The sequence below is a fragment of the Lolium rigidum genome, chromosome 4 (genome assembly GCF_022539505.1).
Source record: "Lolium rigidum isolate FL_2022 chromosome 4, APGP_CSIRO_Lrig_0.1, whole genome shotgun sequence".
Taxonomy (NCBI): Eukaryota; Viridiplantae; Streptophyta; class Magnoliopsida; order Poales; family Poaceae; genus Lolium; species Lolium rigidum.
Window position 1 is genome coordinate 232,972,978 of NC_061511.1, and position 27,434 is coordinate 233,000,411.

At 44.1% G+C, this 27,434-nt stretch overlaps 1 pseudogene; it reads left to right on the plus strand.

Moving 5' to 3' along the window:
- The first annotated feature begins 828 nt into the window (after positions 1–828).
- On the plus strand, positions 829–18,917 carry LOC124708075 (annotated as a pseudogene).
- Positions 18,918–27,434: the final 8,517 nt, after the last annotated feature.

Sequence of the window (27,434 nt, forward strand, 5' to 3'; positions counted from 1 at the left end):
AGATGGTAAATAGTCTCTCACTAGTAGAAAAATGGGCATCCATCTAAGCCTTTAGTACCGGTTCCCTTACGAACCGGTACTAAAGGCGGCATTAATACCGGTTCCATGCGTGGGACATCAATACCGGTTCGTTAAGACCCTTTTATACCGGTTCGTGTTACGAACAGGTATGAAAGGGTTTGAGTCCATTTTCCAGGCGGAGGTGGGGCCAGGGCTGCACCTTTAGTACCGGTTCCTACTAAAGGGTCTGTGCTATATCAGCGCGCGCCGCCCCGCCCGAGCTCCCTGCATCTCATTTCCTTCTCATATCCTCTCTCACATTTCCAAATATTTTGCACCTCTCACACTCCAATAATCTTCATTTTTCTCCACCATTTTAACAAGATTAACGGCATACATCTACCCAAGGGTTAGCAATATCATCCTTCCTTCCGGCGTTCCTAATTTAGCTCATTTTTTTGGTAGTTTTAACTCGTACTATTTTTCTAGTGCTAGCAAGGTGTTCGATGAAATGCCTAAGTTAGGGATTTTATTTTTTTATATGCAATTTGAGCTGAAATTATGGTATGTTTTGTAGGTTTTAATTAGTATCATCTCCATCCTCACCGCTGTCGATCGCCAGCGTCGTCCCCTAGCCGGCACGGTACCACCTCGGTGAGCCCCTCTTCTTTTTTATAAAAACAATTAGTTTTATGTGATGAACTTGAATATTAATTAAGTTGGTCACTCATATATCCACGATGTTGTGTACTTAATGATTTTTGATATACATATAAAATGCAGATGAGTCGACAATGGATGTACGGTGACCGGTGCCATCTCGAGTTCATTAATGGCATGCATTATTTTCTCAACGTGGCTGAGGCAAACAGGCGGTCGAATGGTTTCATGTATTGTCCATGTAGTTCCTGTAAGAATATGAAGGATTACTCTACCTCAAAGACCCTTCACGTCCACCTGCTGGAGAACGGTTTCATGCCCAGCTATAATTGTTGGACAAAGCACGGAGAAAGAGGGGTTATATTGGAAGACAACGAAGAAGAAGAAGAGGATAGTGACAACTATCCCTTATTCACTGAAGACGGTGATAGTAGAATGGGGAAGACGAAGCTGAAGAAGAGTCCATTTTCGATGAGCCGATTTTTGATGACCCGGATGACGATTTGGGTCGGGCCATTCTTGATGCGAAGATGAACCGCGGAAATGAAAAGGAGAGGTTGAAGTTGGAGAAAATGTTAGAGGATCACAACAAACTGTTGTACCCAAATTGCGAAAATGGTCGAGAAAAGATGGGTACCACGCTGGAATTGCTGCAGTGGAAGGCAGAGAATGGTACTTCTGACAAGGCATTTGAAAAGTTGCTGAAAATAATAAAGAAGATGCTTCCAGGGGAGAACGTATTGCCCTCTAGCACGTACGAAGCAAAGAAGGTTGTCTGCCCTCTAGGATTAGAGGTGCAGAAGATACATGCATGCATCAATGACTGCATCCTCTACCGCGGGGAGTTCGAGAATTTGAATGCATGCCCGGTATGTAGTGCATTGAGGTATAAGATCAGGCGAGATGACCCTGGCGATGTTGAGGGCGAGTCCACCCCCAGGAAGAGGGTTCCTGCGAAGGTGATGTGGTATGCTCCTATAATACCACGGTTTAAACGTTTGTTCCAGAACAAAGAGCATGCCAAGTTGTTGCGATGGCACAAAGAGGACCGTAAGAAAGATGTGATGCTGAGACACCCCGTTGACGGGTCGCAGTGGAGAAAAATCAACAGAGAGTTCAAGTCATTTTCAGATGACGCAAGGAACTTAAGATTTGGTCTAAGTACAGATGGCTTTAATCCTTTCGGGGAGCAGAGCTCTGATACGTCTCCGACGTATCGATAATTTCTTGTGTTCCATGCCACATTATTGATGATATCTACATGTTTTATGCACACTTTATGTCATATTCGTGCATTTTCTGGAACTAACCTATTAACAAGATGCCGAAGTGCCGCTTGTCGTTTTCGCTGTTTTTGGTTTCAGAAATCCTAGTAACGAAATATTCTCAGAATTGGACGAAATCAACGCCCAGGGTCCTATTTTGCCACGAAGCTTCCAGAAGACCGAAGAGGAGACGAAGTGGGGCCACGAGGTGGCCACACCATAGGGCGGCGCGGCCCAGGCCCTGGCCGCGCCGGCCTGTGGTGTGGGGCCCTCGTGCCGCCTCTTGACCTGCCCTTCCGCCTACTTAAAGCCTCCGTCGCGAAACCCCCATTACCGAGAGCCACGATACGGAAAACCTTCCAGAGACGCCGCCGCCGCCAATCCCATCTCGGGGGATTCAGGAGATCGCCTCCGGCACCCTGCCGGAGAGGGGATTCATCTCCCGGAGGACTCTACGCCGCCATGGTCGCCTCCGGAGTGATGAGTGAGTAGTCTACCCCTGGACTATGGGTCCATAGCAGTAGCTAGATGGTTGTCTTCTCCCCATTGTGCTTAATTGTCGGATCTTGTGAGCTGCCTAACATGATCAAGATCATCTATCTGTAATTCTATATGTTGCATTTGTTGGGATCCGATGAATAGAGAATACTATGTTATGTTGATTATCAAAGTTATGTCTATGTGTTGTTTATGATCTTGCATGCTCTCCGTTACTAGTAGATGCTCTGGCCAAGTAGATGCTTGTAACTCCAAGAGGGAGTATTTATGCTCGATAGTGGGTTCATGTCTCCGTGAATCCGGGAAGTGACGAAATCTCTAAGATTATGGATGTACTGTTGCCACTCGGGATAAAACATTGGTGCTATGTTCGAGGATATAGTCACTAATTACATTACGCGCAATACTTAATGCAATTGTCTGTTGTTAGCAACTTAATACTGGAGGGGGTTCGGATGATAACCTGAAGGTGGACTTTTTAGGCATAGATGCATGCTGGATAGCGGTCTATGTACTTTGTCGTAATGCCCAATTAAATCTCACAATACTCATCATAATATGTATGTGCATGGTCATGCCCTCTCTATTTGTCAATTGCCCAACTGTAATTTGTTCACCCAACATGCTGTTTATCTTATGGGAGAGACACCTCTAGTGAACTGTGGACCCCGGTCCAATTCTCTATACTCGAAATACAATCTACTCGTAATACTCGTTCTACTTGTTTTCTGCAAACAATCATCATCCACACTATACATCTAATCCTTTGTTACAGCAAGCCGGTGAGATTGACAACCTCACTGTTTTGTTGGGGCAAAGTACTTTGGTTGTGTTGTGCAGGTTCCACGTTGGCGCCGGAATCTCTGGTGTTGCGCCGCACTACATCCCGCCGCCATCAACCTTCAACGTGCTTCTTGACTCCTACTGGTTCGATTAAACCTTGGTTTCTTACTGAGGGAAACTTGCCGCTGTGCTCATCACACCTTCCTCTTGGGGTTCCCAACGGACGTGTCAACTGCACGCATCAAGCAAATTTCTGGCGCCGTTGCCGGGGAGATCAAGACACGCTGCAAGGGAGTCTCCACTTCCCAATCTCTTTACTTTGTTTTTGTCTTGCTTAGTTTTATTTACTACTTTGTTTGCTGCACTAAATCAAAATACAAAAAAATTAGTTGCTAGTTTTACTTTATTTGCTATCTTGTTTGCTATATCAAAAACACAAAAAAATTAGTTACTTGCATTTACTTTACTTGATTCATCATGTTTCCTTTTAATTTTACCACAAAAGACATACCGGTAGGACGTGGGTCTATAGTTGGGAGAAATAATATAGAAGAATTTTTCAATCATGTCGAGTATCGTTGAAGATTTTGAAGATAGACACTTGGTAGAACTTGCTCCTACTTATGAAATTGCCGCTGCTGCTTTAGTTCGCATGTTGGAAACTAAATTTGTTAATCTCAATCCTATAATCCAACACATGTTTCTTACACTCGGTGATATGGAAGAAGGGGAAAAGAAAGATTTTGTTTTAGAAACCCTTCTTAGAGAATTTGGTGGTATAGCAAGAGAGGCTAGAAAGGTCTTTGCTAAATATGATATGCTTGGTTCTTATACCAATTTTGTTAGTCTCCTTAAAAAGATGGATATGGATAGAATAAAGTACACTAATAATATTAATGATGGTGGGGAGATCAAAGCACCAATACCATGTAAGCTCCTAGCGATGAATGATGCACTAGAAAATAATTATGCTTGGCTTGTTCCTGAAAATTTGTTTGATGAGAGTAGCAAGCCCAAGACTAATGAAAAGGGGGACGCTAAAACTTATGTATCTAATATACTATGCCTGGTTGAGAAAACTCCGCACCCCGCTGTAGATGTACCATCTCTTGATAATACTTGATACACACTTTCTGCGCCTAGCTGAAAGGCGTTAAAGAAAAGCGCTTATGGGAGACAACCCATGGTTTTTACTACAGTACTTTGTTTTTATTTTGTGTCTTGGAAGTTGTTTACTACTGTAGCAACCTCTCCTTATCTTAGTTTAGTGTTTTATTGTGCCAAGTAAAGTCGTTGATAGTAAAGTTCATACTAGATTCGGATTACTGCGCAGAAACAGATTTCTTTGCTGTCACGAATCTGGGCTGTTTTCTCTGTAGGTAACTCAGAAAATTATGCCAATTTACGTGAGTGATCCTCAGATATGTACGCAACTTTCATTCAATTTGAGCATTTTCATTTGAGCAAGTCTGGTGCCTCGATAAAATTCGTCAATACGAACTGTTCTGTTTTGACAGATTCTGCCTTTTATTTCGCATTGCCAGTTTTGTTATGTTCGATGGATATTTTGATTCCATTGACTTTCAGTAGCTTTGTGCAATGTCCAGAAGTGTTAAGAATGATTGTGTCACCTCTGAACATGTATATTTTGATTGTGCACTAACCCTCTAATGAGTTGTTCTAAGTTTGGTGTGGAGGAAGTTTTCAAGGATCAAGAGAGGAGGATGATACGACATGATCAAGGAGAGTGAAAGCTCTAAGCTTGGGGATGCCCCGGTGGTTCACCCCTGCATATATCAAGAAGACTCAAGCGTCTAAGCTTGGGGATGCCCAAGGCATCCCCTTCTTCATCGACAACATTATCAGGTTCCTCCCCTGAAACTATATTTTTATTCCACCACATCTTATGTGCTTTTCTTGGAGCGTCGGTTTGTTTTTGTTTTTTTTTGTTTTGTTTGAATAAAATGGATCCTAGCATTCACTTTGTGGGAGAAAGACACGCTCCGCTGTAGCATATGGACAAGTATGTCCTTAGGCTTTACTCATAGTATTCATGGCGAAGTTTCCTCTTCGTTAAATTGTTATATGGTTGGAATTGGAAAATGATACATGTAGTAATTTGCTATAATGTTTTGGATAATGTGATACTTGGCAATTGTTGTGCTCATGTTTAAGCTCTTGCATCATATACTTTGCACCCATTAATGAAGAAATACATAGAGCATGCTAAAATTTGGTTTGCATATTTGGTTTCTCTAAGGTCTAGATAATTTCTAGTATTGAGTTTTGAACAACAAGGAAGACGGTGTAGATTCTTATAATGTTTACAATATGTCTTTTATGTGAGTTTTGCTGCACCGGTTCATCCTTGTGTTTGTTTCAAATAAGCCTTGCTAGCCTAAACCTTGTATCGAGAGGGAATACCTCTCATGCATCCAAAATACTTGAGCCAACCACTATGCCATTTGTGTCCACCATACCTACCTACTACATGGTATTTCTCCGCCATTCCAAAGTAAATTGCTTGAGTGCTACCTTTAAAATTCCATCATTCACCTTTGCAATATATAGCTCATGGGACAAATAGCTTAAAAACTATTGTGGTATTGAATATGTACTTATGCACTTTATCTCTTATTAAGTTGCTTGTTGTGCGATAACCATGTTTCTGGGGACGCCATCAACTATTCTTTGTTGAATTTCATGTGAGTTGCTATGCATGTTCGTCTTGTCTGAAGTAAGAGAGATCTACCACCCTATGGTTAAGCATGCATATTGTTAGAGAAGAACATTGGGCCGCTAACTAAAGCCATGATTCATGGTGGAAGTTTCAGTTTTGGACATATATCCTCAATCTCATATGAGAATAATAATTGTTGCCACATGCTTATGCATTAAAGAGGAGTCCATTATCTGTTGTCCATGTTGTCCCGGTATGGATGTCTAAGTTGAGAATAATCAATAGCGAGAAATCCAAAATGCGAGCTTTCTCCTTAGACCTTTGTACAGGCGGCATGGAGGTACCCCATTGTGACACTTGGTTAAAACATGTGTATTGCAATGATCCGGTAGTCCAAGCTAATTAGGACAAGGTGCGGGCACTATTAGTATACTATGCATGAGGCTTGCAACTTGTAAGATATAATTTACATGATACATATGCTTTATTACTACCGTTGACAAAATTGTTTCATGTTTTCAAAATCAAAGATCTAGCACAAATATAGCAATCGATGCTTTTCCTCTATGGAGGACCATTCTTTTACTTTTATGTTGAGTCAGTTCACCTATTTCTCTCCACCTCAAGAAGCAAACACTTGTGTGAACTGTGCATTGATTCCTACATACTTGCATATTGCACTTATTATATTACTCTATGTTGACAATTATCCATGAGATATACATGTTATAAGTTGAAAGCAACCGCTGAAACTTAATCTTCCTTTGTGTTGCTTCAATACCTTTACTTTGAATTATTGCTTTATGAGTTAATTCTTATGCAAGACTTATTGATGCTTGTCTTGAAGTACTATTCATGAAAAGTCTTTGCTATATGATTCACTTGTTTACTCATGTCATTTACATTGTTTTGATCGCTGCATTCACTACATATGCTTTACAAATAGTATGATCAAGGTTATGATGGCATGTCACTCCGGAAATTATCTTTGTTATCGTTTTACCTCGCTCGGGACGAGCGAGAACTAAGCTTGGGGATGCCGATACGTCTCCGACGTATCGATAATTTCTTGTGTTCCATGCCACATTATTGATGATATCTACATGTTTTATGCACACTTTATGTCATATTCGTGCATTTTCTGGAACTAACCTATTAACAAGATGCCGAAGTGCCGATTGTCTGTTTTCGCTGTTTTTGGTTTCAGAAATCCTAGTAACGAAATATTCTCGGAATTGGACGAAATCAACGCCCAGGGTCCTATTTTGCCACGAAGCTTCCAGAAGACCGAAGAGGAGACGAAGTGGGGCCACGAGGTGGCCACAACATAGGGCGGCGCGGCCCAGGCCCTGGCCGCGCCGGCCTGTGGTGTGGGGCCCTCGTGCCGCCTCTTGACCTGCCCTTCCGCCTACTTAAAGCCTCCGTCGCGAAACCCCCAGTACCGAGAGCCACGATACGGAAAACCTTCCAGAGACGCCGCCGCCAATCCCATCTCGGGGATTCGGGAGATCGCCTCCGGCACCCTGCCGGAGAGGGGATTCATCTCCCGGAGGACTCTACGCCGCCATGGTCGCCTCCGGAGTGATGAGTGAGTAGTCTACCCCTGGACTATGGGTCCATAGCAGTAGCTAGATGGTTGTCTTCTCCCCATTGTGCTTAATTGTCGGATCTTGTGAGCTGCCTAACATGATCAAGATCATCTATCTGTAATTCTATATGTTGCGTTTGTTGGGATCCGATGAATAGAGAATACTATGTTATGTTGATTATCAAAGTTATGTCTATGTGTTGTTTATGATCTTGCATGCTCTCCGTTACTAGTAGATGCTCTGGCCAAGTAGATGCTTGTAACTCCAAGAGGGAGTATTTATGCTCGATAGTGGGTTCATGTCTCCATGAATCTGGGGAAGTGACAGAAATCTCTAAGATTATGGATGTACTGTTGCCACTCGGGATAAAACATTGGTGCTATGTTCGAGGATATAGTCACTAATTACATTACGCGCAATACTTAATGCAATTGTCTGTTGTTAGCAACTTAATACTCGGAGGGGTTCGGATGATAACCTTGAAGGTGGACTTTTTAGGCATAGATGCATGCTGGATAGCGGTCTATGTACTTTGTCGTAATGCCCAATTAAATCTCACAATACTCATCATAATATGTATGTGCATGGTCATGCCCTCTCTATTTGTCAATTGCCCAACTGTAATTTGTTCACCCAACATGCTGTTTATCTTATGGGAGAGACACCTCTAGTGAACTGTGGACCCCGGTCCAATTCTCTATACTTGAAATACAATCTCATTGCAATACTATTCTACTCGTTTTCTCGCAAACAATCATCATCCACACTATACATCTAATCCTTTGTTACAGCAAGCCGGTGAGATTGACAACCTCACTCGTTTCGTTGGGGCAAAGTACTTTGGTTGTGTTGTGCAGGTTCCACGTTGGCGCCGGAATCTTCTGGTGTTGCGCCGCACTACATCCCGCCGCCATCAACCTTCAACGTGCTTCTTGACTCCTACTGGTTCGATTAAACCTTGGTTTCTTACTGAGGGAAACTTGCCGCTGTGCGCATCACACCTTCCTCTTGGGGTTCCCAACGGACGTGTCAACTGCACGCATCAAGCTCCAGTCATAGCACCTGGCCAGTGACTCTATGTATCTATAACCTTCCTCCTTGGTTGTGCATGAAGCGGAAGTTCATTATGATGCTAGTGCTCATCCAGGGCCCGAAGCAACCCGGCAACGACATTGATGTGTACCTGAGGCCATTGGTTGAAGAACTTTTAGAGTTGTGGCGTGACGAAGGTGTACCTGTGTGGGATGAGCACGAACAAAAGGAATTTAACCTACGAGCGTTGTTATTTGTAACCATCAATGATTGGCCTGCTCTTGGTAACATTTCAGGGCAGTCAAACAAGGGATACAATGCATGCACACACTGTTTAGGTGAGACCGATGAGTAATTATTTGGGAAACAAGAATGTGTACCTGGGGCATCGTCGATTTCTTCCAAAACAACATCACGTAAGAAAGAAAGGAAAGCATTTCGGAGGTGATGCAGATAACCGAACGAAGCCTACCCGCCCTACTGGGGAAGTTATATATGATATGGTCAAGGATTTAAAAGTGATCTTTGGAAAGGGTCCCGGCGGACAATCTGTTCCGCATGGTGTTGACGGACACGTACCCATGTGGAAGAAGAAGTCGATATTTTGGGAGCTATCCTATCGGAAATTCTTAGAGGTTCACTCTGCAATCGACGTGATGCACGTGACGAAAAATCTTTGCGTGAACCTCGCTAAACTTCTTGGGCGTGTATGGGAAGACAAAAGATACACCGGATGCACGGCAGGACCAGCAAAGTATCCACGAAGGAAACAACCTGAATCCAGAGAAGTATCAAGGTCCTGCCAGCTACGCTCTTACCAAAGAGGAGAAGAAGATCTTTTTTGAAGTCCTGAGTAGCATCAAGGTCCCATCTGGCTTCTCGTCGAATATAAAGGGAATAATAAACATGTCAGAGAAAAAGTTTCAAAACCTAAAGTCTTATGGCTGCCACGTGATTATGACACAATTACTTCCGGTTGCATTGAGGGGGCTTCTGCCGAAAAATGTTCGAGTACCCATTGTGAAGCTATGTGCGTTCCTCAATGCAATTTCTCAGAAGGTGATCAATCAACTTACTCTACAAAATTTACAGAAGGATGTGGTCCAATGTCTAGTCAGCTTCGAGTTGGTGTTCCAACCATCCTTCTTTAATATTATGACACATCTCCTAGTTCACCTGGTCGAAGAGATTGGCGTTCTCGGTCCTGTATTTCTACACAACATGTTCCCCTTTGAGAGATTAATCGGAGTCTTAAAGAAGTACGTTCATAACCGTGCTAGGCCAGAAGGAAGCATCTCCAAGGGCTATGGAACAGAGGAGGTCATTGAGTTTTGTGTTGACTTTATTCCTGACCTTAAGCCGATCGGTGTTCCTGAATCGCGCTATGAGGGGATACTGCGTGGAAAAGGCACGCTAGGAAAGAAATCAACAACGTGTATGGACGGATGATGGCGTGTAACTCACACGTTCGTTGGGAACCCCAAGAGGAAGGTATGATGCGCACAGCAGCAAGTTTTCCCTCAGAAAGAAACCAAGGTTTATCGAACCAGGAGGAGCCAAGAAGCACGTTGAAGGTTGATGGCGGCGGGATGTAGTGCGGCGCAACAACAGGGATTCCGGCGCCAACGTGGAACCTGCACAACACAACCAAAGTACTTTGCCCCAACGAAACGGTGAGGTTGTCAATCTCACCGGCTTGCTCGTAACAAAGGATTAACCGTATTGTGTGGAAGATGATTGTTTGCGAGAAAACAGTAGAACAAGTATTGCGAGTAGATTGTATTTCAGCAAAGAGAATTGGACCGGGGTCCACAGCTTCACTAGAGGTGTCTCTCCCATAAGACGAACAACATGTTGGGTGAACAAATTACGGTTGGGCAATTGACAAATAAAGAGAGCATGACCATGCACATACATATCATGATGAGTATAGTGAGATTTAATTGGGCATTACGACAAAGTACATAGACCGCCATCCAACCGCATCTATGCCTAAAAAGTCCACCTTCAGGTTATCATCCGAACCCCCTCCAGTATTAAGTTGCTAACAACAGACAATTGCATTAAGTATTGCGCGTAATATAACTAGTGACTACATCCTTGAACATAGCACCAATGTTTTATCCCTAGTGGCAATAGCACATCCGTAATCTTAGTGGTTCTTGTCACTCCTCCAGATTCACGGAGACATGAACCCACTATCGAGCATAAATACTCCCTCTTGGAGTTACTAGCATCAACTTGGCCGGAGCATCTACTAATAACGGAGAGCATGCAAGATCATAAACAACACATAGATATAACTTTGATAATCAACATAACAAGTATTCTCTATTCATCGGATCCCAACAAACGCAACATATAGAATTACAGATAGATGATCTTGATCATGTTAGGCAGCTCACAAGATCCGACAATGATAGCACAATGGGGAGAAGACAACCATCTAGCTACTGCTATGGACCCATAGTCCAGGGGTAGACTACTCACACATCACACTGGAGGCGACCATGGCGGCGTAGAGTCCTCGGGAGATGATTCCCTCTCCGGCAGGGTGCCGGAGAGCGATCTCCGGATCCCCGAGATGGGATCGGCGGATGATGGGATCGGCGTTGCGCGTCTCGGAAGGTTTTCCGTATCGTGGCTCTCGGTACCGGGGGTTTCGTCACGGAGGCTTTAAGTAGGCGGAAGGGCAAGTCGGGATGGGGCACGGGGGCCCCAGCATGACAGGGCGGCGCGGCCAAGGGGGGCCGTGCCGCCCTAGGGTTTGGGCACCCCGTGGCCCCACTTCGTTTCGTCTTCGGACTTCTGGAAGCTTCGTGGAAAAATAGGCCCCCGGGCGTTGATTTCGTCCAATTCCGAGAATATTTCCTTACTAGGATTTCTGAAACCAAAAACAGCGAAAAACAGAATCGGCACTTCGGCATCTTGTTAATAGGTTAGTTCCGGAAAATGCACGAATATGACATAAAGTGTGCATAAAACATGTAGATAACATCAATAATGTGGCATGGAACATAAGAAATTATCGATACGTTGGAGACGTATCAGCATCCCCAAGCTTAGTTCCGCTCGTCCCGAGCGAGTAAAACGATAACACAGATAATTTCCGGAGTGACATGCCATCATAATCTTGATCATACTATTTGTAAAGCATATGTAGTGAATGCAGCGATCAAAACAATGTATATGACATGAGTAAACAAGTGAATCATAAAGCAAAGACTTTTCATGAATAGCACTTCAAGACAAGCATCAATAAGTCTTGCATAAGAGTTAACTCATAAAGCAATAATTCAAAGTAAAGGCATTGAAGCAACACAAAAGAAGATTAAGTTTCAGCGGTTGCTTTCAACTTGTAACATGTATATCTCATGGATATTGTCAACATAGAGTAATATAATAAGTGCAATAAGCAAGTATGTAGGAATCAATGCACAGTTCACACAAGTGTTTGCTTCTTGAGGTGGAGAGAAATGGGTGAACTGACTCAACATTGAAAGTAAAAGAATGGTCCTCCATAGAGGAAAAGCATCGATTGCTATATTTGTGCTAGAGCTTTGATTTTGAAAACATGAAACAATTTTGTCAACGGTAGTAATAAAGCATATGCATCATGTAAATTATATCTTATAAGTTGCAAGCCTCATGCATAGTGTACTAATAGTGCCCGCACCTTGTCCTAATTAGCTTGTACTACCTGGATTATCACCGCAATACATATGCTTTAACCAAGTATCACAAAGGGGTACCTCTATGCCGCCTGTACAAAGGTCTAAGGAGAACGCTCGCATTTGGATTTCTCGCTTTTGATTATTCTCAACTTAGACATCCATACCGGGACAACATAGACAACGGATAATGGACTCCTCTTTTAATGCTTTAAGCATTCAACAACCATTAATTCTTTTCTCATTAGAGATTTGAGGATGTTTGTCCAAAACTGAAACTTCCACCATGGATCATGGCTTTAGTTAGCGGCCCAATGTTCTTCTCTCACAATATGCATGCTCAAACCATTCAACTCAGTGTAGATCGCCCTTACTTTAGACAAGACGAACATGCATAGCAACTCACATGAAATTCAACAATGAAAAGTTGATGGCGTCCCCGATAAACATGGTTATCGCACAACAAGCAACTTAATAAGAGATAAAGTGCATAATTACATATTCAATACCACAATAGTTTTTAAGCTATTTGTCCCATGAGCTATATATTGCAAAGGTGAATGATGGAATTTTAAAGGTAGCACTCAAGCAATTTACTTTGGAATGGCGGAAAATACCATGTAGTAGGTAGGTATGGTGGACACAATTGGCATAGTGGTTGGCTCAAGTATTTTGGATGCATGAGAAGTATTCCCTCTCGATACAAGGTTTAGGCTAGCAAGGCTTATTTGAAACAAACACAAGGATGAACCGGTGCAGCAAAACTCACATAAAAGACATATTGAAAACATTATAAGACTCTACACCGTCTTCCTTGTTGTTCAAACTCAATACTAGAAATTATCTAGACCTTAGAGAAACCAAATATGCAAACCAAATTTTAGCATGCTCTATGTATTTCTTCATTAATGGGTGCAAAGCATATGATGCAAGAGCTTAATCATGAGCACAACAATTGCCAAGTATCACATTACCCAAGACATTAATAGCAATTACTACATGTATCATTTTCCAATTCCAACCATATAACAATTTAACGAAGGAGAAACTTCGCCATGAATACTATGAGTAGAAACCAAGGACATACTTGTCCATATGCTACAGCGGAGCGTGTCTCTCTCCCATAAAGTGAATGCTAGGATCCATTTTATTCAAACAAAACAAAAAACAAAAACAAACCGACGATCCAAGCAAAGCACATAAGATGTGATGGAATAAAAATATAGTTTCAGGGAGGAACCTGATAATGTTGTCGATGAAGAAGGGGATGCCTTGGGCATCCCCAAGCTTAGACGCTTGAGTCTTCTTAATATATGCAGGGGTGAACCACCGGGGCATCCCCAAGCTTAGAGCTTTCACTCTCCTTGATCATGTTGCATCATACTCCTCTCTTGATCCTTGAAAACTTCCTCCACACCAAACTCGAAACAACTCATTAGAGGGTTAGTGCACAATATAAATTAACATATTCAGAGGTGACACAATCATTCTTAACACTTCTGGACATTGCATAATGCTACTGGACATTAGTGGATCAAAGAAATTCATCCAACATAGCAAAAGAGGCAATGCGAAATAAAAAGGCAGAATCTGTCAAAACAGAACAGTTCGTATTGACAAATTTTAAAATGGCACCAGACTTGCTCAAATGAAAATGCTCAAATTGAATGAAAGTTGCGTACATATCTGAGGATCATGCACGTAAATTGGCTTAATTTTCTGAGCTACCTACAGGGAGGTGGACCCAGATTCGTGACAGCAAAGAAATCTGGAACTGCACAGTAATCCAAATCTAGTACTTACTTTTCTATCAACGGCTTAACTTGGCACAACAAAACACAAAACTAAGATAAGGAGAGGTTGCTACAGTAGTAAATAACTTCCAAGACACAAAAATAAAAACAAAGTACTGTAGGTAAAAACATGGGTTGTCTCCCATAAGCGCTTTTCTTTAACGCCTTTCAGCTAGGCGCAGAAAGTGTGTATCAAGTATTATCAAGAGACGAAGTGTCAACATCATAATTTGTTCTCATAATAGAATCAAAAGGGTACTTCATTCTCTTTCTAGGGAAGTGTTCCATACCTTTCTTGAGAGGAAATTGATATTTTATATTACCTTCCTTCATATCAATGATAGCACCAACAGTTCGAAGAAAAGGTCTTCCCAATATAATGGGACAAGATGCATTGCATTCAATATCCAAGACAACAAAATCAACGGGAACAAGGTTATTGTTAACGGTAATGCAAACATTATCAACCTTACCCAAAGGTTTCTTTGTAGAATGATCAGCAAGATTAACATCCAAATAACAATTTTGCAGCGGTGGCAAGTCAAGCATATTATAAATTTTCTTAGGCATAACAGAAATACTTGCACCAAGATCACATAAAGCATTACAATCAAAATCTTTAACCTTCATCTTAATGATGGGCTCCCAACCATCCTCTAGCTTTTTAGGAATAGAGGCTTCGCGCTCTAGTTTCTCTTCTCTAGCTTTTATGAGAGCATTTGTAATATGATGTGTGAAAGCCAAATTTATAGCACTAGCATTAGGACTTTTAGCAAGTTTTTGCAAGAACTTTATAACTTCAGAGATGTGGCAATCATCAAAATTCAAACCATTATAATCTAAAGCAATGGGATCATCATCCCCAATGTTGGAAAAAATTTCAGCAGCCTTTATCACAGTGCAGTTTCAGCAGTTTTAGCAGTTTCAGGCAGTTTTTCGCGCTTTGCATTAGAAGTGGAAACATTGCTAACACCAATTCTTTTATTATTATTAGTAGGAGGTGCAGAAACATGTGTAGCATTAGCATTACTAATGGTGGTAATAGTCCAAACTTTAGCTACATTCTTCTCTTTAGCTAATTTTTCATTTTCTTCTCTATCCCACCTAGCACGCAGTTCAGCCATTAATCTTATATTCTCATTAATTCTAACTTGAATGGCATTTGCTGTAGTAACAATTTTATTATGATGATTTTCATTAGGCAAAACTTTTGATTTCAAAAGATCAACATCAGCGGCAAGACTATCGACTTTAGAAGCAAGTATATCAATTTTCCCAAGCTTTTCTTCAACAGATTTGTTAAAAGCAGCTTTGTGTACTAATAAATTCTTTAAGCATGGCTTCAAGTCCAGGGGGTGTGTTCCTATTATTGTTGTAAGAATTCCCATAAGAATTACCATAGCCGTTGCCATTATTATAAGGATATGGCCTATAGTTGTTACTAGAATTGTTCCGGTAAGCATTGTTGTTGAAATTATTATTTTTAATGAAGTTTACATCAACATGTTCTTCTTGTGCAACCAATGAAGCTAATGGAACATTATTAGGATCAATATTAGTCCTATCATTCACAAGCATAGACATAATAACATCAATCTTATCACTCAAGGAATAGGTTTCTTCGACAGAATTTACCTTCTTACCTTGTGGAGCTCTTTCCGTGTGCCATTCAGAGTAGTTGATCATCATATTATCAAGAAGCTTTGTTGCTTCACCAAGAGTGATGGACATAAAGGTACCTCCAGCAGCTGAATCCAATAAATTCCGTGAAGAAAAATTTAGTCCCGCATAGAAGGTTTGGATGATCATCCAAGTAGTCAGTCCATGGGTTGGGCAATTTTTAACCGGAGATTTCATTCTTTCCCAAGCTTGAGCAACATGTTCAGTATCTAATTGTTTAAAATTCATTATGCTACTCCTCAAAGATATAATTTTAGCAGGGGGATAATATCTACCAATAAAAGCATCCTTGCATTTAGTCCATGAATCAATACTATTCTTAGGCAGAGATAGCAACCAATCTTTAGCTCTTCCTCTTAATGAGAAAGGGAACAATTTTAGTTTAATAATATCACCATCTACATCTTTATATTTTTGCATTTCACATAGTTCAACAAAATTATTAAGATGGGCAGCAGCATCATCAGAACTAACACCGGAAAATTGCTCTCGCATAACAAGATTCGATAAAGCAGGTTTAATTTCAAAGAATTCTGCTGTAGTAGCAGGTGGAGCAATAGGTGTGCATAAGAAATCATTATTATTTGTGGTTGTGAAGTCACACAACTTAGTATTTTCAGGGTTGGCCATTTTAGCAACAGTAAATAAAGCAAACTAGATAAAGTAAATGCAAGTAACTAATTTTTTTGTGTTTTCAATATAGCAAACAAGATAACAAATAAAGTAAAACTAGCAACTAATTTTTTTGTATTTTGACTTAGTGCAGCAAACAAAGTAGTAAATAAAACTAAGCAAGACAAAAACAAAGTAAAGAGATTGAGAAGTGGAGACTCCCCTTGCAGCGTGTCTTGATCTCCCCGGCAACGGCGCCGAAAAAGAGCTTGATGGCGTGTAACTCACACGTTCGTTGGGAACCCCAAGAGGAAGGTATGATGCGCACAGCAGCAAGTTTTCCCTCGGAAAGAAACCAAGGTTTATCGAACCAGGAGGAGCCAAGAAGCACGTTGAAGGTTGATGGCGGCGGGATGTAGTGCGGCGCAACACCGGGGATTCCGGCGCCAACGTGGAACCTGCACAACACAACCAAAGTACTTTACCCCAACGAAACGAGTGAGGTTGTCAATCTCACCGGCTTGCTGTAACAAAGGATTAACCGTATTGTGTGGAAGATGATTGTTTGCGAGAAAACAGTAGAACAAGTATTGCGAGTAGATTGTATTTCAGTAAAGAGAATTGGACCGGGGTCCACAGTTCACTAGAGGTGTCTCTCCCATAAGACGAACAGCATGTTGGGTGAACAAATTACTGTTGGGCAATTGACAAATAAAGAGAGCATGACCATGCACATACATATCATGATGAGTATAGTGAGATTTAATTGGGCATTACGACAAAGTACATAGACCGCCATCCAACCGCATCTATGCCTAAAAAGTCCACCTTCAGAGTTATCATCCGAACCCCCTCCAGTATTAAGTTGCTAACAACAGACAATTGCATTAAGTATTGCACGTAATGTAACTAGTGACTACATCCTTGAACATAGCACCAATGTTTTATCCCTAGTGGCAACAGCACATCCGTAATCTTAGTGGTTCTTGTCACTCCTCCAGATTCACGGAGACATGAACCCACTATCGAGCATAAATACTCCCTCTTGGAGTTACTAGCATCAACTTGGCCGAGCATCTACTAATAACGGAGAGCATGCAAGATCATAAACAACACATAGATATAACTTTGATAATCAACATAACAAGTATTCTCTATTCATCGGATCCCAACAAACGCAACATATAGAATTACAGATAGAGGATCTTGATCATGTTAGGCAGCTCACAAGATCCGACAATGATAGCACAATGGGGAGAAGACAACCATCTAGCTACTGCTATGGACCCATAGTCCAGGGGTAGACTACTCACACATCACACCGGAGGCGACCATGGCGGCGTAGAGTCCTCCGGGAGATGATTCCCCTCTCCGGCGAGGGTGCCGGAGGCGATCTCCTGGATCCCCCGAGATGGGATCGGCGTTGGCGGCGTCTCTCGGAAGGTTTTCCGTATCGTGGCTCTCGCATGCGGGGGTTTCGTCACGGAGACTTTAAGTAGGGGGAAGGGCAAGTCGGGAGGGGGCACGGGGGCCCCGGATGACAGGGCGGCGCGGCCAAGGGGGGGGGGGCGCCGCCCTAGGGTTTGGGCACCCTGTGGCCCCACTTCGTTTCGTCTTTGGACTTCTGGAAGCTTCGTGGAAAAATAGGCCCCTGGGCGTTGATTTCGTCCAATTCCGAGAATATTTCCTTACTAGGATTTCTGAAACCAAAAACAGCGTAGAAACAAAGAATCGGCACTTCGGCATCTTGTTAATAGGTTAGTTCCAGAAAATACACGAATATGACATAAAGTGTGCATAAAACATGTAGATAACATCAATAATGTGGCATGGAACATAAGAAATTATCGATACGTTGGAGACGTATCAACGGACATTCTTTCACTCAAGCACACTACACAGTTCTACATAATTCTATCTTGGTGGCTCCGTACAAAGAGGAACACAAGGATATCTTACGCTCTAAATACCCGGAGCAACGTGAAGATTGGATTGATGGAGAACACATGAAGACTTTCGGAGGTTGGTTGCAAACACGTCTCATGAATGTCACCGATGACGAGCAGCTGTACTTGTTGGCCAAGCAACCATCTTCTACTATATCGACTTTTCAAGGGTACGAGATTAATGGGAACACATTTTACACTTTTTCCCAAGACAAAAAGAGCACCAACCAAAACAGTGGTGTCCGCTTTGATGCAGAAGATGGCAATGGGAACAAGGTCACATATTATGGGTACATAGAGGAGATATGAGAACTTGACTATGGACCTAATTTCAAGGTCCCTTTGTTCCGGTGCAAATGGTTCAACCTGAAAGACGGGGTACAGGTAGGCCCGCAGTACGGAATGACTACAGTGGATTTCAAGAATCTAGGGTACGACACCGAACCATTCGTCCTAGCCAGTGAAGTGGCTCAGGTTTTTTATGTGAAGGATATGTCTAGCAAACCGAAAAAAAGAAAAGAAAGGCAAGAGGACACATCATACGATGAGCCAAAGCGGCACATAGTTCTTTCAGGAAAAAGAAACATCGTGAGAGTAGAGGACAAGACAGACATGTCAGAAGATTATAATAAGTTTGACGATATTCCACCCTTCAAGGTAAAAATTGACCCAAGCATCATCTTAAACAATGAAGATTGTCCATGGTTGCGTCGCAAGAAGAAGAAAGGGAAACAGACGAAGAAAACTCAGAAGACTAGCTAGCTACATATAGGGATCATAACTTGTGTATCTCAATATGGAAATCACTTTTGTGTAATGATGTTACGGTATGTAAGATATTAACAATGGAGATGGTTGGCTTGTTTTACTAGTTAAGTAGCTTTCACGGGCTTGCAGGGAAATTTTTCCGAGGCGGAACTTCCGAATATGCCATATATAGGGCATGTGCACCAAGGGCATATTCGACAAGTTCCGCCATGGGAGATTTCCCAACCCTTTCCCCAACATTGTTAGAGGAGATGGAGTCTTTCATGGGCTTGCATGGAAATTTTTCCGAGGCGGAACTTCCGAAGATGCCATAGGGCGTGTGCACCAAGGGCATCTTCGAGAAGTTCCGCCACGGGAGATTTCCCAACCCTTTCCCCAACATTGTTAGAGGAGATGGAGTCTTTCACGGGCTTGCAGGGAAATTTTTCCGAGGCGGAACTTCCGAAGATGCCATATGGCGTGTCCACCAAGGGCATCTTCGACAAGTTCCGCCACGGGAGATTTCCCAACCCTTTCCTCCATCCATGGTGATGAAACTCTCCATCCATGTTGGCTTGTTGAGCTGCTTCCCATGGCGTATCGATGCTATTTTTATAGGCACGGCGCCGCTTCTACTTTGTCTTCTTCCTCCGACAGGGCGTCGTGCGCTACATACTTTATCTCATCGAGCAGGGCGTCCTTATCATGCCGACAGCTTTAGTACCGGTTGCACCCACCAACCGGTACTAAAGGTTACCCACACGTCCTTATCCCACCGACAGGGCGCCGTGCGCTACATACTTTACCTCATCGAGCAGGGCATCCTTATCCTGCCGACAGCTTTAGTACCGGTTGCACCCACCAACCGGTACTAAAGGTTACCCACGCGTCCTTATCCCACCGACAGTTTTGTTACATGACAGAAAAACACCTTTAGTACCGGTTGCACCCACCAACCGGTACTAAAGGTTTGCCTCTGTCTTCCCGCCTATTTTCTTCCCGCGCTTTCCACCGGTTCCCGCCTCTGTCTTCCCGCCATTTTTTCACTATATATATGTAGGCTTCGCCTCCATTTACATATCACATCTAGACTCATATCTGCAAACCTCATCATTCTCTCCCATGGCTTCCATCGTATCTCTAACCCCCCGGGAGGCGGAGACGCTTTGCGCCTCAAACTACCCCTGCCCGCCGGGCTACCGCGTCCCGACCGGCTGGTTGCTAAGCGTCGGAGGCGTACCGGTCCCTCCAGTCCCTCTAGGTGTGGCGCGCGAGATGGCCATCACGAACCACTACTACTTCGAGCTCATGCCAGAGCAGTGGAGGAATCCCCAGTGGCATCCCGACTACAACCCGACTTGGGAAAGCTTCTTCATCAATCGGCATGAGAGGGCGCTTGCCAGGCGGGAGGAGGGCGGCCCGCCTCCTTCGAACTTCAACGAGGCCGGCCGTCGGCTGTGGTGGTGCAGCCGAACTCTCCAGGGAGTCATGGCCTACCGTGGCCCCCGCCTGCGCTACCCTCAATCCCAGCCCACGCATGCTCTCCCGCCGAGGTTCGACTACCGCGACCCCGATGCCAGCGACGATGATGACGGCGACTACGACGACTACAGTGGCGACTACTATAGGGCTAGGCACGAGTATGACTGAATGACTCCAACAGTCAAATCTGGCACTGTATCTTAATTTTCAGTTTAGCTATGTACTTTTATTTCGAGTTCAATCGTAATAAAAGTTTATTCCCGCCCTTTCTTTCCCGCATTTTTTCTCCCGTGCGGCGTCGTGGCGGGAAAGTTTCCCGCGCGACGTCGTACGTGGCGGGAAAGTTTCCCACGCGGACGGCGTCGTGGCGGGAGTAAAGAATAGAAATAGAAAATATATAGAAAAGAAATATAAAAAGAATTAGAAAAGATATAGAAATGAAATAGAAAAGAAATATAAAAAAGGATATAGAAAAGAAATAGAAAAGAAAACAAACGGAAATAGAAAAAGAAATAGAAAACAAATAGAAAAGAAAAAGAAAAGAAAAAAACACAAAAGAAAAGAAAAAGAAACAGAAAAGAAAGAAGAAACAGAAAAGAAAAAAGAAATAGAAAAAGAAATAGAAAACAAATAGAAAAGAAAAGAAATAGAAAATAAAAAGAAACACAAAAGAAACACAAAAGAAAAGAAAAAGAAACAGAAAAGAAAGAAGAAACAGAAAAGAAAAAAGAAATAGAAAAGAAACAGCAAAAGAAAAGAAAACAAAAAAAGAAAACAAAAAAAAACCCTTTGGTACCTGTTGGTACCACCAACCGGTACGAAAGGTCGGGTTTCCCTCTGTTTCACTTAGCCGCGCGGGCAAAAATTCCCCAAATCCACGCCATCACTTAGCCGCATTTCTTCAGACGCCGTCGCGCACCACGCCATCGCGCCGCCGTCCTTCGTCCACGCCGTCGCGCACACCACGCCATCGCCACCGTCCGTCGTCACGCCGTCGCCGTTGCCGTCGTCCGCGCGCAGCACCTGCAGGCCGGCCTCTCCTCTCTCCGCGCGCGCCGGCAGGTACGTCCTCCCCTACCCTTGTCCTGCCCCTCGCCCGCGCGCCGTCGGCGTCCCTCTCCCCTTGTCCTGTCCCTCACCCGCGCGCTCCACGCGGCCGCCGTCTCGCCTGCATCGCCGAAAATGGAGCCACGCCGTCTCGCTGGTGCGCCGCTCCCTCCGCCTCGGCGCCGGCCATGTCACGCCCGCAGGGTGTTCGACCCAATGCCTACAGCGGGCGATGGGGAGCCATGGGCGCGCGGCTAGGCCACGTTGCTGTTGAAGGAACGAGCGAGGGAGACCGCGCGCTCCACGTTGCCTGGCGAGCCACTCGCCGATGCAGTCCGGGTGGAAGGCGTGGCTGCAGCCGCTCGTCGTCCTCACTGAGGCACACCGCGCACTCGAGCGGCACGGCCTTCTTCGACCCCACGCGCAGCGCCTTGGCCTCCGCGAACCGCATGGTGGGGAACGCCTCGACCACGTCGGCGTCGAGCCCGCGCGTCCGCCTGTGCAGCCGCCGGGCGAGGAAGGTGGAGAGCGACACGTCGGCGACGGGAGCGGCGCGGTCGGACGGTCGGCCGGCGTAGGCATGGGAGCAGCCGGTGCATTGGCGGAGGTAGATGATGGAGGCCGCGATGAGGACGAACACCGTGATGACGGCGGCCAGGAGCACGATCATGGTCGTGCTGACGCGCATGTCCTGGTCCGTCTCTGTCGTGGAGTCGCTGCTCATACCCTGCTGCTGCTGTTGTAGTGGCGTCGCCGGCTGCGCGCTGGCGGCCGACGCGAGGAGCGCGCAGGCCAGAAGCGCGGCGAGCAGCGGGAGTTCGTGGAGGCGGGGCTCGTCCATCTTGCAAGCTCGGCTGCTGTTGCTTGGACTGGTCTGCGCATGCATGTGGACTGTGGAGTCGGGGCTTTAGAGAGAGGGGGGTAGAGGCGTTGAAAAAAATGAATCGCACCGTGTTGAGATGGTTTGCAGAGTGTCCAGTCCAAGGCGTGTTGACGTGTTGTTTCCGAAAATGAATCGCACTGTATGCATCGTTCATGGTCAATTTCCTTGTCCTTCCGCGTGAATGCATGCCCATTGATGATTTTCTCCGCGCGGGTGAAACCATGATTTCAACAATCTTCTGATCGACAAAACTTCGTAGTCTTTTGCCAATTGCTCGTTGATGGAGAGCAAAGTGCTAATAATGTGTTGTAGTATCAAGAGAAGAGACACAAAGAAGTAACTAAATCCATCAACCTTTTGTGCTCGAAAAAATAGAAACGAATCCATTGAGAGAAGAGCGAGAGGAGGAGGGGGAACACCGTGTCCGTGGCCGTGGCGGTCCGTTAGGGTTTTTTGTTTTCTTCATTTCAATTGTTATCCATCTAGCAATTTGTTATATGATCATGACATGATGAATGAAATATAATTGCTTTCTTAATTGTGTAGTGACATTGAGGTATGGAGGACGGCACCTTCATCCGAGATGAGGAGGGGGAAGAAGCGGTGCAGAAATTGATCTATGATAGTGCCCGTGGTCCGGAACCCGATGGAGTTGACAACGAGTTCCAATACTTTCTGAATGATTTCGGCGAGGGACTTGAGTCTGAACAAATTAGAAGAGACAACGAAGTGTCCATCACAAACTCCGGGGAGGTGTATATCTATGTATCAACTAGTCTATGTTCATCCCTAGATGCATTCATTTATTTGTATTGCACTTATTAAAGAATATTTTTTTCTTTTAGCCTTCTGGATCATCGAGCAAGTCTGTTAGAACAAAACGAGGCCCGACGCGGGTGCTAAAGGGCGAGGGCAGGTTAGACCTCACGGCATTCAAGGCTAATGGTGAACGAGAGCATCCCAAAGAGTTTTGCCGCAAATTTACAAGTCAAGCCGGAGTTGTTGTTAGGGACCATGTACCGATCAACATTCAAGAGTGGCATAAGCCGAAGAACGCGGAGAGTGGTGCTAGTTATGTCAACGACACGATGAAAAATTTCTTTGGGACACGCTACTGACAAAGTTCAGCCTACCGGAAGACATGACGGAAGGCCAGAAGAATAAAGTCAAGGAATGGACATGGAAGAAGATGGCCATACAATTCTAGTCCTGGAAGAAAAATTTATGGGACAAATATAAGAATGAAGATCCAGTATTCGATGATAATCTAGTGAAGATAAAAGATCACTGGCCCGCATTTAAGAGGTATAAGCAATCGTCTACTTTTGTGTCCCGATCGAAGAAAAATACCGAAAATTCTTCAAAGAAGAAACTTCCGCATCATTTGGGGTCAGGTGGCTACAAGAGTGCCATTCTGAAGTGGACAGCGTTTGAAAATAAACTGATGAATGCTGGAATCACTCCACAGACATGGGACTGGCCCGAACGGTCCAAGTTCTGGTTGTTCGCTCATGGGGCAGGGTTGGACCCAAAGACAGGGCTAATCGTTCCGAAGGGAAAATGGAAGGAAAAAATTGAGGCAATTGTACCGAAGCTTGTAGATGCAATTGAAAAGGTCAGAAAGGGAGAGTACATTCCCGATCGAGAGAATGACGAGCTGACACTCGCTCTGGGGAACCCTGAACACGTTGGACGGGTACGAGATCGCCCAGGTCTCACCATGAAGGAAGCGTGGCCGGACAGCGCTGACACTTATAGAAGCCGTTCGCGAAAGAAGAAGAAGGACGCCGACACATTAACGGAATTGTTAAATAGGGTGGAGGCTCTTGAGAAAAATCAGAGGGCACCTGATCAGCCGTTGTTTCTACAAGATTCACAAGCCGATGCTGCCCCATCTCAGCGTAGAAGCAGTGTCGGTTCCTCGCATCTTGACGGATGTGGAGGAAGCTACCCCGTGGATTATGTCACGGAGAAGACAGATTGCGCGCTACATATGTTATTCAGGACCGCGTCCGTTAAGGTGGCGGTCGGCTATGTGTACCCAAGTGAAGATGGAGCAATGCACCATCATATGCCCATTCCACCTGGTTGTGTTCGTGTCGGGGTGGATGAAGTTGTTCCGGGTTTTGAAACAGTGGAGCTTGATATTCCTAGAGGTGAAGATGAGAGGACACTAGCCGATGTCAAGCACGGTTTCGCCCTATGGCCGAAGAAGTACGTCGTCCTGTTGCAAAGGCCACCGACTCCTACACATGAGCAGCAAATGCCATCGACTCCTCCCGGTGGCGGTCCTCGTGAGTAGCCAAGTCCACACCTACCCGAGAGGGACCCCGGCGTGAGTCCACCATCTCGAGATCCTCCGCGTAAGACAGCGTCCGGTTAAGCGGAACGGTACGCCGCCCAGGAAGAGATCTAGAAAGGAGAAACCATAGCCGCCCATTGAGAAGTTACCTTGGGAAAAAAGTGTCGAGGAAAACAGGGAAGCCGTTGAGGCCGAGGTGAATTTTTTTTTTTCACCGAAAGTGCCAGAGATACCTTTCGAGAAGACACTAGATCCGGTGAAAGTTGTGCGTACCGTTGAGAATCTATATGACCCTGTACCATCGCCGCCATCTGACTATGTGCGTTCTATTGAAAGGTCGTATGGCAAGATGATCGAGGCGACAAAACCCGTTCAATCGGGTATCAGGGAGATAAAAGGGATACACCAAGTCTACCAGCTCGGACAACAACCCGTTCAATCGGTCGCCCCTCTCAAGGTGTTTGACGGGAAGCCCGTTCAAAGTTCTCGACAAGACACAACTGATTAAGCCTTCGCTGAACGAGCATATCAATTTGTTTAAGGGAAAGATTTGGTCGAGAATCTCAGGAAGGTACCAACATGTATGCGTAACTTGCATTCGTGGTACCTTAATGCCTCAAAGGAAGGGATCGAGACTATCATGGTGCGAGTTAGGGAAGAGCACTACTTCCAGGAATACTTGTGTGAATGTTGACTTCGGCGAACTCTTTCGGTTATACAATCTCCGGGCCCTCGACAAATCAATCATCGGTTGCTATTGTCTCGTAAGTGATTTATTTATTTAATTTGAGAAGTCTTTAGCTCAGCTCGTTCATTGTACTGCAGATTATAATCTTTTGTGCGCTATATTATGCAGATCGAAGATGCTCGAATGCAAAAGGGACGAAATCACGGACATTGGGTTCATTGACCCGCACACAATGCATATTAAAACCATAGAAGATCCCCTCTATAACAAGGATACACCGGAGACTTTGCTAAGGTTTTTGAAGCGACAACGTGACAAAAAGCTAATAATTTGGCCTTACAACTTCGAGTGAGTCTTACTGTCTTATAACACATTATATTTTGCTCACCGTATGTCAAAATTTTAACTAATGACTTATATATATGACACTACATATTTAAACGTGCGTAGGTTTCACTTTATTCTTCTCGTCATCAATATGCACATTGGAGAAGTTGAAGTCTTTGACTCACTAAGCAAAAAAAGGAACTATACTTGTCTTGTTATTTAATGCTCAAAAGGTAATTTTAATTCTTATCGGTTTGTTTCGTTAATTTCCTGCTATGAACTAATTGCTGACTCTTTTACGCATTTTCTTTTGTCGGGCAGCGTATGGCAACTTTCATCAAGGAAGATAAGTCCCATGAATGGACACCGAAGCTGCGATGGCGTGCGAAAGTAAGTAGTACTACCTAGGTCCACACACCTTTAATTATCATACTTGACTATTGTTTGATTGAATTATATTCTTGTAAAGAAATGCCCGCAACAACCAGAAGGGACTGATCTCTGTGGATTCTTCGTTTGCGAGTACGTCCGCAGAATTGTCAGCGAGAGAATGAATAATGAAAGAAATAAAGAGGTACGAAAACAATATTCACAAATTTGTTTTCTTATCATAAGTTGTGCTGAGTTTCAGTAATAGATGTTTCATTGTGGTTTGAATATATATATTTACAAACACACAAAGCTCATATATTCATTTGTATCTTATTCTTTTATAGTTGGCAAGAAAGCGGAACAAGCTCTCAATCGATGACCGCTTCATAGCAATAGGCGAGGAATTGGCGGGATTTTTCCTTCGGGACGTCATACCACCATTCGTAGAGTTCCACTATGAATGAAGACTAGTTAAATGCCCGCGCGTTGCTACGGGAGAAAGATAAATGATATGTATACAATATGTAGATGAATCTAACATATGAGTGACATGTGTAAGGTCAATAGAACCGTATCCTCTCCGCTTAAGTGAATTCTTCAAATGAAGTAAATACCTGCCTAGTCATTCGAGCGCTCATAAACATAACAGTAGTATTAGTCAATCGTCCAAAACAAGAATTGTTTGGTTTATATCCAAGAGGATCCACTTTTAAGTAGATTCTTGTGAATACAACGTTGTGCACCGGCAATCACAGTTCAAAGCATCAAATGTCCCTACATCATGTGTTCCACGGTCACGGTTTTGGGTCCTTGTCTAAGAGCTCGGGCGAGATAATATGGCCATATGCTGCTACAAGCATAATATGGTCGTAAATTGATGCAGTAGACCTACACAGGTTGACAATTGCTTCCCCATCTCTCTTTTTAGCTTCTCAATCTTCCGACACACTTCCAGCTAGCTCACCACCGCCCCGCCCTTGGCCCTTGCGCTTTGCCAGATCATTCACTCCTTCGCATTGCTGACTCATCCCATGGCCATGACTGGTGAACCCCAATTCCAAGTGGCGTGCAAGGCAAGCCCGTAAGAGAGCTCTGCACATGACATCTCTCCGATGTACAGCAATGCATTCAAGAGCCATGTGGTACACGACACCATGGAGAGAACATCGCTGGCTCGCAGCAGAATGTAGCGGCACGCATCAACCTACGTTGGTACTTCAAGCTCCCCCTAGTTGAGAAAGGTGATCACTCTCGACCTCTCCCCTCCCTCCCTCCCTGCTAACCAAACAGAAACAAAAACAAAAGATAAAGAGAAAATGGAAATGGAAACATGATAGACATTAGAGCTTGCCGAACCACTCCTAGCCGTTTCCAAAT